This window comes from Rhinopithecus bieti, unplaced genomic scaffold (assembly GCF_001698545.2).
Source record: "Rhinopithecus bieti isolate Rb0 unplaced genomic scaffold, ASM169854v2 scaffold_84002, whole genome shotgun sequence".
NCBI classification, from domain to species: domain Eukaryota; kingdom Metazoa; phylum Chordata; class Mammalia; order Primates; family Cercopithecidae; genus Rhinopithecus; species Rhinopithecus bieti.
Window position 1 is genome coordinate 4,385,685 of NW_016841755.1, and position 15,066 is coordinate 4,400,750.

Below are 15,066 nucleotides of genomic sequence, written 5' to 3' on the forward strand. Positions count from 1 at the left end.
AGGTCTCAGAGTCTCCCAGACATCCTTGAACCATACTCAGAGAATGATTTATCCAATCAATAATTCCGGAGAAACAATGTTTATTAATTCTTGAAGAACCTCCATGACTAGGTCCCAGGCATGCTTCTGTTATCAACTGAGGGAATTCCTCCCATGTTGAAACAACCTCTTCTCTTAGCTTCTGTTCCAAAGGCTCTCCAGAATTCCTCTTATCCTTCTAGAAAATCCTGTTTTCTCATGTACAAGTTTATGTCTTCCTTTCTCAAATATTGAATTCTGAGGTTCTTCAGACCACTGCTCAGGTCCTCTCTACTCACTCTGTGCTGTCCCCTAGGAGAAAATCTGATTTTAATTCCTGCCCAAGCAAAAAGGAAGATCTCACTCACTTTCCTCCCAGGCTTCTCCCAGCTCTAGGTTTGGCTAAACTCCATCTGTGACGTAGTTGTGTGCACGTCTTAAAGTGTGAGATCCCCTTCTCAGCTCCCAAACTTGGTCACTTTTATCTTCGTTATCAGCTGCATCACCTCATCCCGTCGCCTGTCTCCAAGCCATTCTTGAAGTCTGCTCATTCACTCCTCTCTCAGGTCCTCACTAGTCAGAGCCCCTCTCTTCCAGCTTCTGAGTGGTCTTCTCAGTGGACTCCTCAAGTTGGCTCTTCCTCCACCCTTCATGTCCGTGATTGGCTAGCACAGGTGACTCCTTCAAGAGCATGAACTGGTTTCCATCCCTTGCGCCACATGCTGGCTTCAGCTGAGCGTGGTATCCTGACATCCACAAAGGACAGGATTCTTCACAAGGTCTCCAGGCTCCCCACGGCTCAGCCCAGCAGCCTCTCCAACTCCTGTTCATGGCACGACACCCCAGGTGTATCTGCTGTCCTTCAGTTTCTGGGACATGTGTGCACCCTGCCTTGGATGGTCTTTCTCCAAATCTTTGCTCAATTGTGACTTTATCATGGAGGTCACACCCATGGGCCCTGAAAGATCACATCCTCCGATTCTTTGCTCCTTGGTCACACAGGGATTCACAGTTAGTTTATTTAAATGATTCTTTAATAAAACTATTTTGGGTTGAAGGAGTTCTTTCTGTGTTCTTGAGACAAAGGATTTGTCAGATGTATGTTTTAGAAATATTTATCTGGATGTGTAGCTTACGTTTTTTTTCCTAACATCATCTTTCAAAGATCAAAAGTTTTCAGTTTTGACGCAAATTTATCGAGGTTTTCTTTTATGATTTGTGCTTTCTTATGTCCTGCATGGAAACATTTGCTTACTGTGTTAGTTTGTTATCATGCTGCTAATAAAGACATACCCAACACTGGGTAATTTATAAAGGAAAAAGATTTAGTTGACTCACAGTTCAGCATGGCTGGGGAGGCCTCAGGAAACTTATAATCATGGCAGAGGGAAAGCAAATACATCTTTCTTGACACGGCGGCAGCAAGAAGTGCAGAGCAAAAGGGCAAAAGACCCTTATAAAACCATCAGATCTCATGAGAACTCACTCACTGTCATGAGAACAACATGGGGGTAACCACCCCCCTAATTCAATTACCTCCCACTGAGTCCCTCCCACAACACATGGGGATTAAGGGAGCTACAATTCAAGATGAGATTTGGGTGGGAGACACAGCCACACCATATCCCTTACATAAAGGTTCAAAGATTCTCTCCTGGATTTTCTTCTAGATGTTTCACAGTCTGAACTTCTCTGTTGAGACCTATGTTCCATGTGGGTTTAATTTGTGAGCCTGAAATAACATTTGAAGTTAATGCTTTTTAATGCTATGATCTACAGCACTGTCTTTTGTAAAAATGATCATTTTCCCATTGTATTACTTAGCAACTTTGTGGAAAAAAACAATTGGCCATATGTGTGGGTCTACCTCTGGAGTGTCCGTCTGTTCTACAAATAGATATGCTTATTCTTAAGCCAATACTACACTCCCCTAATTGCTGTAACTTAATAGTCTTGAAATGAGGCGGCATCCGTCCTCAAAGGTTTTCTCTTATTTCAAAATTATTTGGGGTATTCTTTGCATTTGCACATAAATGTATGCTGGGATTTGCAGGAGATTCCATTGCCCCTCCAGACCAGCTGGGAGGAAACTGACTGCTTCATTCAGGTCTTACTTTGTCTTGTGGTTTCTATTGCACAGGGCCTGCACATGATTTGTTAAATTATCTCCAAGATATTTATGGCTTTGATGCAATTGTCAACACTACTTTTATTCCCAACTCCAAATATGTGTTGCTAGTATATAAAAACATACTTGATAGCTGTATGTTGACCTTGCATTCTGCTAGCCTGTTAAACTGGCTTACCAGCTCTAGTAGTGTTTCTGTAGGCTCCTGAGGCATTTCTGCATATGATCATGTCTTCTGCAAAGACAGATTAATTTTTCTTTTCATTCTGTATTCCTTTTAGTTATGTATTTTTGCCTTATTGCACTAGCTTGGGCCTTCCAGTTCAGTACTAAATAGAAGTGATGGAAGTGAAGATTTTTGCTTGTTCCTGACCCTGGGGAAACACTCAGTCCTAAGCAATTAGTATGAAGGCAGCAGTGGGATTTTATAGGTGTCCTCTCTTGGGGTGAGGTGATTGCTTTCTGTTCCTAGCTTAGTGAGAGTTTTTATATTAAATGCCTGTTGCATTTAATCAAGTACTTTTTCTGCATCTGTTGAGATGATAATTTTCCCTTTATTCTGTTAATAAGGTGAATTAAGTTATGACATTATAAATATTATATTCCTGAGATAAATACTACATGGTCATGATATATTATTTTTATATTCTCTGAACTTTGATTTGTTAAATTATGTGAAAGATAGTTATATCTGTTCATGAGAGAGATTTATCTCCAGTTTTCTTTTTTGTTCTATCATAGTTTTTTGTACTGGAGTAAATGCAGGGGAGGAGAAAACCTCTCTTCTGCTCTCTGAAGGTTAACTGAAATGAACTGACAACAGACAGATGAACAGGAGAAAAAGTACATGAATTTCTTAATGTGCAAGTGTGCATGGGAGCAGTACAAAATATCAGTTCAATGAAGGGCCAGATGGTTGAGGCTTAAATAACCTCTACATAGGAGACAGGAAATGGGGAGGAGGTGTAGGCAATTCTGAGGGGTAGTGAATGTTTTTCAAGAGACTTGAATGGGACAAAGAACAGACAATAGCTTGTGAGAGTGTCTGACTAGGCTGACAACATTCCTCACACTTGCCCTGTGAACTGCGTTGAATCCTCTTTAGTTGATGAAGTGTCTGGTGTCCGGGTGGGGACTGAAGAAAGTTATGTTCTTTCTGCATGGGTTTCAGGAAAAGGACTTCAGAGAGAGAGTTTCACCCTGAGCTGGCAGGAGAAACAGGGAAGGTCAGAAAGTCCTTTGTCCCGAGGCTGCTTCTGAGGCCTTTTCACTTCCTTTAGTTCAATGTTCTCAGCCTGCCAAGTGCCAGACAGTGGAGTGTCATTTTCTGAGCTCATAAAACTGATTGGGAAGTGCACCTGTAGAATTCAGCTTTTTATTAAGTTTGTATAGTGTTATTGTTTCTTCCTTAATGGTTTAAAAGTATTCACCAGTGAAGCGTGCTAGACATTAATCACTCTTTATGGAATATTTTTAATTTAAAATTAAATTTATATAATTACTACAGGCTTACTCCATTTTTCTGAATTTTCTGAGTTTGAATAATTTGTTTCCTTAAATTGGGAAAATATTTAATTATTCTTTCTTGTCCTTGTCTTCCTCTTTCCTTTTGGGGCCCTAATTATACCCAGGTCGTGCATCTGAAGATGTCCTACAGGTCATGAGGCCTCTGTTTATTTGTCTCTTGCATTTTCTTCTAATTGTGCCTCAGACAGATACCTGACTAGGTATCAGTTTAGGTATCTCCTCTTGCTGTACCTTCTAGTTTGCTGATCTGATCTTCTGGAGTAGCTAATATTCTGAAGCCTTCAGACGAATTTTTCACTTCAGATATTACATTTTTTATTTCTAGAAATTCTATTTGTTCCTTTGTGTGCACCCTTTTCCCCATGTTTTGCCCATGTTTTATCTTAAAACCTGGAGCATATGGAGTATATTGACACTAATTGTTTATGTGCTAATCCCACCATTTCTCTCACTTGTGAGTCTATTTTCATTTATTTTTCTTCTACTGATAAGGGCTCACACCTTTCTGTTCTCTTGCATATTTGATATTTTTGTTTGGATCCTGGGCACTATGAATATTATGTTTTTGAGTGTCTGAGACTTGTTTTCTTCTTTGAAGCTGGCCCTTCCTGTGAAGGGTAAGATGGTAAATATTAATATCTCACACTTTACAAGCCACCTTGTCTCTGTTACACCTGCTTAACCTCACCACGGCAGTGCAAAAGTAAACATAGACAATATGCAAGCAAACGAGTGCTGCTGTGTTCCAATAAAACTTTATTTAGAAATCCAGGTTGCACATCCAACTTAGCCCTTGTGCCACAGTTTGTCAACTCTTGCTTTAAAAAGTGGTCAAGTATGTTTTAATTTATTTAGGCAATTAGTTGCTCGTGAACTTGCTTGGTCTTTTCAAAGGAGGAGCTGGACTACCCTTTGCTCGAGGAATAGTTCATCCCGAACGCCAAGATGTGGGTTTTCTTGAGGGTATCTACTCTATGTACCAGTGATCAACAGGTAGTTTCTACTATGCTGGTTGGAATGTGAATTCCTCCCACCCAGGAGAGCTCCAGGAACCATTCGGTTGACCACCCATAGAGTCCACCCTATATGCATGGGACTTAGTGGTAGTCAGTCAAAACTCAAAGAGGTCCATGTACATATTCCCAGGGTTCATTTCCTGGATAGCTCTGCCCTCTGCAGACCTTAACCCTGAAAATTCCACCATCCCCGACCTCCATGGACTCAGATGTTTGTCTCCTCAACTCTCAGCAAAATACACTTTGCTACAGTTTCCCTTCCTTGTCCTGAGACTCAGAAAGGCCCCAGGGAGACAGCGGGCAATTTCAGGGCTCACTTCTTTTGTGTCCTTCTCTCAGCATTGGGAGTTCTGTGTTGCTTGCAATCCACTGTCTAAACAGTTGCTGCAAAGTGTGTCTAGTACCCACTTGTTCAGAGCAGAAAGCAAATCCTGCCCCTGGCTCTCTCTGGCTGCACAGAGAGCTCGGTCCCTCTGACTGTAGTTTATTCAGTGTGTGATTTATCTCGTCATTCCATCAGAAAGGAGTTCAAGTCTCTTCCTTGAACATAGACCTTGCAAAGTGCTGTGAGTTCTTACCATAAAGGAAATGTAATTTGTTTGTGGGGATCAGCCACACACACAGGAAATCACCTAGGAGCAATACAAGAGTTAACTTTTCCTGGAATATCAACCAGTGCTGCTTAGAGAAGAGGGAGAGGTGACTTACACTGAACCTGCAGGATGAGGGGATTTGGGAGAAACAGAGAGAAGGGAAAGAATTCCAGATGACAGAAACGGTGCTAGTGAACATGCAGACCCACTTAGAATCCATGGCAAATGTTCAAAACCATAACAATGAGTGAGTACTCAGCTGAAAACCATTGAGAAAAATCAGACCCCGCACTGCATCTGACTGATCCTCCTCTACCTCCTCCTCTCCCTCCTCCTCCTCTCCTCACTTCCTCTGCTTTGTCCTTCTCTGTCAACCCAATTTAGCCACTTAAGTCTTCTCTTTCTCCTTCTCTCTCAAATGGATTTCTCCCCAAGAGTTTCACCTCAGCACCTCCCTCCTCTTTATAAAAGGTATGTTTTGGTCTTCTTAGCTCAGGCGTTTTATGCAAATGCCTCCCCAAATCTATTGCTCCCTCTGTAATTTTGACCAAGGACAAAGTGAGCATTTCCACTTAGTGGCACCAAGGGCCACCATGAGCCACATCCAGGTCCAACCATGTTCTGTGCATGCTGGTCCTCTCCAGGCTGGGGCCTTACAGCAGAGCTGATGGTGCTGCTTCCACGTCTTCTGCCCATTCCAAGGGCCAGGTTCTTCCTGCCTTGGACAATGCATCCCACAGCCACATTCTTTCCCCAGCTCCCTGCCCAACATCATTCTGTCCTTTTCATCTTTTTGATGTGATTTTGAGAACCCCTCCACTCTTATAGACTCTCTTTAGACTCCTGAAGTCTTTTTTTTTTTTAGACAGAGTCTTGCTCTGTTGCCCAGGCTGGAGTGCAGTGGCGCAATCTCGGCTCACTGCAAGCTCCGCCTCCTGGGTTCACGCCATTCTCCTGCCTCAGCCTCCTGAGTAGCTGGGACCACAGGCACCAGCCATGACGCCCGGCTAATTTTTTTGTACTTTTAGTTGAGACGAGGGTTTCATCATGTTAGTCCGGATGGTCTTGATCTCCTGACCTCGTGATCCGCCTGCCTCGGCCTCCCAAAGTGCTGGGATTACAGGCGTGAGTCACCGTGCCCGGCCTAGACTCCTGAAGTCAGTTTTGAAAACCCCTGCAAGATTGCACTTCAGAGAGATTTAGTGAGACCTCCCCATATATGGCTCCTGCATGTTCAGACATCTCCCCATTGCCTTAAAAATTAACACGGAGACATCCATCAGGAGTCAGGATGCCGCACACACTGGGCTAAGCCTCGCAGTCACCCAGGAGGCCCGTGCTCTGCCACCCACGGATCTGCTCAGCCCTCCCTGGAGACACTCCACGCTTGCCAACTCACACTTGACGACCAATGCGAAAAGGCAATGAGAACTAGGAATCCCATTCGGTGGGGCCCTCACACGCAGGAATCCCTTGCTCACGGAATCTCGTGCTGAGATGTGCCGGAGTGGCCCTGAGCCTCAGCTCTCAAGGTTCCAGAGTAGGCTGTTCACCAAGAGCCCCACACAGCAGGAGTGGTGTGCACGTCATGATCACACAATCACGGGTATCCATGTGCACACCTGTGCGCCTGTCACCCACAACCCTTCCATGTGTCTCTGCGTGCCTGTCTGGGGAAGAGCAGTGGGCTGATTTCTAGAGTAGCAGAATTTGATGACTTGTGTATCAGTGCCTTACCTGATGGTGTCTCCATGTGGAATAAAATAAAATGGGGTTGTACAAGGGGAATGAGAAAGGAACAAATCAGGCTCCCTGGGGAAGCAGCAAGCTACCTGTGGTGTAAATACAGAGCCCCACCAGGTACACAAACACCACAGCAGCCCCTACCATTTTGGGAAGACTGGCTTTATTCATTTTCTGTCAGCCCAGACTCCAAGAGGCCGTGAAGTATAATTATGGATGGCTGAGGTGCCCACAGACAGGGGTGGGTCTGCAGGGATGCTGCAGGGCCCCGGTGAGTGGCAGTGCATTGGTTGTGAGTTGCGCTCAATCACCAAGGCTGCGCTTATGAGAGATCAATGAACAGGAACTCATTACATCCCGACCAAAGCCAGCCACAGGACCGGGAAGCCCAGGTAGGAGAATGCGGGTTAAATTGTATATTGTTTTTACTGTTGTTTCATTTCACAAAACTGCAAAAGTCCAGGCAACATTTTGTCAGTAAAAAACAATAAAGAATATGAAAAGCCCATCTTCACAGAACATTGGACATTGCAAAACAACCTACAGCTATTATCGGATATATCAAAACTGACACGTAAAACTTTGGCTGTTGATTGGACCATATCTCATGGGGACAGCGCCTGCTCGTCCTCATCCCCTCTTGGATGGCGCTGTGTATCCAGAGGACCATGGGCAGAGAGCTGATGAGTTTAATTGAATTGGGGGTATTTGGATGATTGAAAAAATTGGTGACATTGCAAAGCTGGTCAGTAGACATTCAGGAGCGGAGAGAGCTGGAGGAATCGCCTGGATGAGAAGGGACATTCATTCTGTTCACATACCTTTTATAAAACCAGCACTACTTTGTGGATCTGTTGTGAATGGACTATTTGTTGCTGTTTACATTTTCTAAAAACTGAATAAACTGATACACACATTCACTCTGAGGTCATCAAAAAGGAAATTGTTCACAAAAAGAAAAAAAAATGTTTCCTGTATTTTGTATCTCATGTTTCATTTCTACCCATGGGATATGAGTTCTATGTGTTTTCATATGATTTTCCATCTTTTTAGTAATGCACCAGCAGCTCTGTGAGTGTGTGTGTGTGTAAACTATAGACAAATTACATCATGAGGAAATAATTAGGAACACTGCTTTTTCCTGTGCTGCCTAGAGGAGGAGAAAAATGCACAAAAAGCCAAACAGGGATCGGATCCTGAACTACAGATGTGCAAAGAGGCCGGTTATGCAGAGCCGACACCCTGCAATTCCCTCTGGCACACCTAACTCATATCAGGTTGGGCTCATCATTGTATTATATGGCTGCACATCTGCTTCCTGGGTTTCTGAGAGACTGTATTTAAAACATAAAGGTTTGGTATTAAGGGAAATAATTAACATGTTTCTTGGCACCTGGCCCGCTGGGACAGAACACCACACCACCTGAACATGACAGCCTCTCTTAATATCTCACATTATCCAGAGCAATTTCCAGAGTAATACAAAAGAATAATTGTAATAATATGCCCTCCCCCAAAGATGGCCACATTACAGACCCATCAAATAGCTACATGATTTCACAGGTGTGGGCAGTGGGCATTCGGGCACCTCAGTCAACGTGCCGGAGGTCAGTTCCGGAGCCTGCTTGACTGGGTGTGAGTTTACGTTAGAAAATGTATCCTATCTCATGGATAAGACATTTACATTTTTCAACTAACTCTGAAAGCCCAAAAGATTTTCATATGGAAACACACACCTGTGCGTACCTCAGATACTTTTATGAAAAGACCATGCCCTGAAATGTATTACCACTTTAACGAGCATTTACTGTTTCCTCCGGTCTCAATGGAGAAAAAGTTTCTAGATTTATCAGGTATCCTTTAATTTTTCATTTCCTTTGATTACACAAAGAAACTCATTCTCATGGGATTTGTGACTTCTCATAACAGAGTAGGAACAGCAGAAAGGAAGGTTAGCTGCTGAGCTGTTCATTTTTTCTTTTCTTTCCCACTGTTATGATTATTTTAACATGTGGGTAATATAGAATATGTATTTATGCAATCTTCCCCTCTGACATTATTATGATATATTTTAGATTTGATGCGTTTTTTTCTGGTTTTGCTTTTAAATGTCTAAAACATGTTTATGGCCAGGCATGGTGGCTCACGCCTATAATCTCAGCACTTTGGGAGGCCAAGGTGGGAGGACTGCTTGAGCTTAGGAGTTCAAGGCAAGCCTGGGCAACATGGCAAAACCTCCTCTCTATAAAGATACAAAAATTAACCGGGCATGGTTGTGGGTGCCTGTAATCCCAGCTACTTAGGAGGCTGAGGTCAGAGGATGGCTTCAGCCCAGGAGATTGAGGCTGCAGTGAGCTTGATCACACCACTGCACTCCTGCCTGGATGACAGAGTGAGACACTGTCTCAAAAAATAACTACAGCAACAAAAATAAAACAACACCAAAAGAATACCTTTTTATTTTGTTTTAAATTTCGGGAAACTCAAGAAGATATTTAGGGGGTAATTGCTCATTCAACAGATGCCCTATTCAACCATCTCTGAAGAATGGTGCGTGGCAGTGACCATCCCCTCAGGAGGCTGCAATCGGTTCACCAGCAGAGCACATTTGGAGAAAGTTGGAGGCTGGAAAGTGCCCTTGCCCTCTGCACTGCACCATGGTGAGTTTCTATTTTTCTCCTGTGGACGCCGTGGAATCTGCCCCTGCTTTATTTCTACTCGTGGTTTGCACGGTTAGCTCAATTCTGGTGCATTTCAGTATTTCCACTGCAATTAGTGTTGCTGCTTTCACTTTGCAAAGGTGGGAGAGTGACAGGGGGCTCAAACTCCTCCAGGAGAACAGCCGGCCAGCAGAAAGTGATTGAATGATCTCATTTCAGGCTTTTTGTTAGACAACAGGCAGCACTCTATGAAGATTGATACAGAAGTGCTGGGCTTGGCTGGCTGGATCATCAAATGGATTGATATTATACTCCAGCAGCAGATGAAGACAAAGTTAACTGTTATCATACTCAATACAGGGGCTTGTCAGGGGCGGAAAATCATCCAGTGTCACTGATTATGGGAGCGTTTCATGACTGTCATGCGAATTTAGTGGCCAGTTGTCATGGCCAGGCTGCTGGGCCAAAAACTCTTTATTTCTAAGAAAAGTAAAGAATGCCTGCATGTGCAGCCCACGGAGTCCCAAATCAAGGCGGCCCTGGTGCTCCTGTGACCCTAGATAAAAGCACATAATGCCAGGTGACTGATTCACAAAAAGCAGAAAGGTGTAAAAACGTCTGCATCTCGGCTCCTAGAAGACGTCTAACTGGATTCCACTGGCAACAATTTCTGTGTGTTCCCTTCTCTGATGCACATTTCAGGGATAAGAAAGATGTCATGCGGTGAGCTTAATAATTTTGGGGGCAGTAGGAATAACACTGACCACTTATTAGGTGTATCTTGCTCACTTCTCTCATGAGTGCACACACACATCCCAACAGCAGAGAGGACATTGTTCCTGTGCTGTGAAGGGAATGGAGACCAGCAGAGACTAAAGAGGCTTGACCTGAGTCACACTCAGTGCCTATGATATTAGCAGGGCATGACGGGGGGTTCGCACATCCCAGGTGTCATCCCTGCTCCCCTGCTCACACCCACCTGACCCTCCGTGCCCCATTTGCGAGGAGAGCAGGCAGGGCATGAGGCATGTCACTGTATGAAATCACAGGAAGAGATGGTTCTGGACAATGCAGATGTGACATGCCGTCTGTGTCTCCTGGATACTATCAAACCACAATGGCAAGTGTAGGCACATGGCTTTTCTTTCCAAGTACGTCTGGTAAGGGAAAGCAGCCCCTTGCTGGTAACCACTGGGATCAAGTCCCACCAGGCCCAGCATTCTTTGCTGCATCCCCAACACATGAAACAGACCTGGGCATGTGGTGGAGGGCCACACTTGCTGAGTAGATCATTATGTCCCAACGACAAAATCTAGAAGGTGGCTGGGGGTCAGTGAGGAGAAGCAAGGCAGGAACCCAGTTCCTGCAGAGCCTCAGACACCAGAGAGGGCCCAGGTGTTACTCCAGGTTCAGAGGAAGCTGATGGAACAATTCCAGTGGGCGACCTTCATCACCTGATTTGTTTAAAAATAAAAACATTGTGGTGGAATGTGACACGGTGGGGAACGTGGATCACAGGGACCAAAAACAAAGCAGAGGCAGCTGCGAGCAGGGGCGGCTGAGCCAGTCTGGGGCAAGTGGAGAGAGGGGCACAGGAAGGGCAGCTGTGCTTGAACCCGGGGTTTGAAGTGGAACCAGCTGGGCCTGCGAGGGATGGAACCTGGGTCCAGGAATGAGAAGTCCTGCACTAAGCGGCCTCAGGGATGAGGATGTTGCTGGCCACTGTGGACAGTGTCAGGGTAAGAAGAGGGACGTGTGTGGCTCTAGGATCAAAAGTCACGAGTTCTGGTTTAAGCGGACTCAACCCGAGATGCCTGTGAAGCTTTCAGGTGAACTTCAGCTCAGAAAGCAGTGGCTGGCTGTGTGCGTGTGGGAGTCATTCCCAACTGGGTGCCGTTAAAGCTGGGTGGAGACATGCAGGGACAGATCTGAAGGTGGCTCAGATCCACCAGAAAGAAAACCAAGGTGAGAGGCTGGAGGGCATTTTGTCACTCTCCGGACTCTGTGGCCCAGACTAAAACTCTGTGAAGGGGAAGAAGGAATGGAGCAGGAGAGGACATTGCAGTGGGTCCTGCTGACCCGCTTACGCAGACTTCCTCTCCATCTGCATGTGTCTGCCTGCTGTTTCTCTGAAGAACCCTGAAAGCCCCTCTCTTTCCTTTAATCATAAAACTTTTCTTGAGAAAGCAGTGCACCCTTGCTGTATCCACATGTCAATCATCTATCACTGCCTGGCATTCTGTCCTCTTCCTACCAGACCCCACCCGATCTCTGTGGTGGCCCCAGTATGTTGCCTTTTGTTCTGATGACATTCACAATAGCAGCAGGAGCCTGCTGGGAGACGCCATCATTTGTGAAAGGAAGGTTGACCATGGAGTAAAATAAAACCAAACTATTTTTGCATCCTGGATCTGCAGTTCTCTAGTTTTTTGATAATGCACAGTTTATTTTTTTTTTTGTTTGCATAAATAAACATGATTTTCTTCACCTGTCAGAGAATTATTCCAGTTCTTCTCTCACACACAGAGCAGGGTATATGGAGAACGCTGGCACCCTCAGTTTTTCTGGGCCCTTTCTCTTTCTGGATACGTTAAGAACATTTGACTCCCCTGCCCTGAGAATGAGGATGGTCCTGGAACTTGACTTGGCCACTGAAATGTGGGCAGAAATGATGTATGACGTTTGCAGGAAGACACATTTACAAGTCAGCCCAGGTCCTGCACGGCACTGGCCCTTTGAGAAAGGACAGCACAGGCTGAGATGAGGGCTCCTGACCAAAGGAGCCTGGATCCTGAGCCCCTCACGGAGGGGAACTGACCTGGAAAATCATCTTAATCTGCAGTGGACTTTGCATGAGTAAAAAATAAACTTTGATTGCTAAGCAAATGTGATTTAGGTAATTGTTTAAATTGTGGAATGACCCAGTTTATCCTAGAAATTCGTGGGATTAAAGGAGGTGGGGTAATGGAGAGCGCTTAAATTATGAACTTCTGCCAATATAACATGCTTGTTAGCTATCGCAGCAGTAAGTCTTTAAATGTAAGTACCTGGTTAATGGGTGGAAATAGCCACCTAAACACTCAGTGTTGTTAGCATAGAGGAAGGGACTGTCATTTTTTTGTGTGTGATTAGCTTTTCGTTTATCTTTTCTTTCAACCCAGACTAGCCAGGTTAACACAGGGATTCCTGAGGAAGAGAGGGCAGAAGGCCATTTGCCTGTGTTTGTTCACCGTATCCTCAGACCTGCATTCATACAGATTAGGCAGTTTTCTCACCAAGATATCAGGAAGGGATGCTGTGTTCTGACGGGGACACTCAGCAAAGGTGGGGTCTGCAGGCCTCAGTGTGGGGTGCTGCTCCCCTCTGAATGTCCCTCAACCTGCTGAGGTATCCACACCCCACACAGGAGCTCTGCTATGACCACCTGGCATGACCCCCATCCTTCTTGGGCGCTAAGCCTCTGCCCAGCCACCATGGCCCCAGGCCCCCCCCCCCCCCCCAGCTTGGCTCCATCTAGTGGATTTTGGAGTGAGAAGCTTAGGAAGGGAAGGTAACCAGAGGAGAGGGAATGACCAGAAGAGAAAGAAGCTGTAAAGGAAATGTTTTCGTCAGATTTTTATCAGCTCAGTTCTATAGCACAAGTTATTTTAAGTTGATCAGAAGATGGAAATATATGTAAATATATAGTATATATACACACACAGAGACACACACAATATACACATGCACTTGTATAATATGACACTACATATTTGTATGCTCTTTTTAATACAAAAGGACAATTATTTAGCATGTGCTGTTTGTAGACAAAGTCTATGGAAGTGTGGTTTCTGAAGGAGCGTTATTAGTACTGAGACGGAACGCAGCATGAAGTGTGTTATGGTCTCTGATTCTGTTGGCTTCTCTCTGGACCTTGACTCCAGTGGTCTTATTGACAATGCAAGATTTTTTATATTTGAAGTATGGCTTAGACATCTATATTCAGATATTAAGATTCCCTTTAAAAATCAAATCCAAGACACATGAATTAGTGATGGTATGTTTGAATTGGAAAGAGAATGTACTTGAAAAAATAACCTTTATATCTCTAAACAAATGTCATGGGACAAATGAGGATCTACAGAATGTCCCGAAGCACCCTTTGGTCACCACGTTACACACAGGCCCCTACACTTGGCCACTTTCAGACAGTTACTGATCTTTCATATTTGCTGGCGTTCTGGTTTTTTAAAATTGATGATTGTGCTCACCCTAGCAGCCACTGTTTACCTGACAGGGAACTGACTATCTTCAGCCAGGAGGAACCACTTCTGGCCAAATCCCTGCCAAAGAAAACCCATTCACCCCTGGGGCCTGGGCAGGCCAGGACAGGGCCTGCTTGATTCTAGGGGCAGAAAAAACCACTTCCATCATTTGACAGTCAAGACACAACCAAGCCAATTGTGTTCAGCCCTGCAGAATGCTGGCAGTTTGATAAAGAGGACAAAGTATATACTTTGTTCACAATCAGTTATCTCTGAAAACTGAAATCCAAATACTAGAAGACAATTATAACTTCTTTCCAAAGTGAATATAAACTTGTAGCCACCAGTTACAATACCGAATGGGACTAAGCTCCCTGACCTGGCATTTCAGCAAAAAGTTCAATGTACTTTTAAAGTCAAAATGGCATAATTATTATAAAATACACTTTTGACATGGAAGGAAAATTAAAAACAGATTCCTAAATAATTATAAAATTATTTTCTGACTCTGGCACATTTTTGACAAAGAAGTGTCCACACAGCTGGTTGGGAGGTGCTGGCCTTTTCCCTGTGCTTGGTGTAAATGTGGCTGTCAGCATTTTCATTTAACATTTTTAACGTGATTTTAAATTTCAAAAGGCACATTCCTTGGGACTTAAAATGTGATTTTACTTCATAAAATATTTCTTAAAATATGACTGCTTTTGAAAATGGAAAAGTTCCCCACATCCCTTTAATTTTAGCAGTGTTTTCATTACACAATTTATTCTTTTCGTGGAAATTCAGTTGTGCGCAATCATCAATCTTTGCCAAAATACTGCTTTTGTCCTGTGTCATTGCAATGCTCTTCTGGCCCGAAAGTATGGCTTGCTTTAGGAATACAAAAAAGTCCCACGTGACAAAAATACTGATAAACACTGCTTCAAATATCTTCTAAAATTAGGTTTATGTTCATACAGCCCACACTGTGTCATAAATATTTACAGACGGATTTGGTCATGAGAACCAATGAGGTCTGTTCTTCGAGGCAACACAGGTTGGCCTCATTTTAAACCGAGGTGGCATTTCTCTGTGGCTCCACAGAACATGACCCGCTCATGACCTGACCTCTGGGCCTTCCTCACGGCACTGACGAGA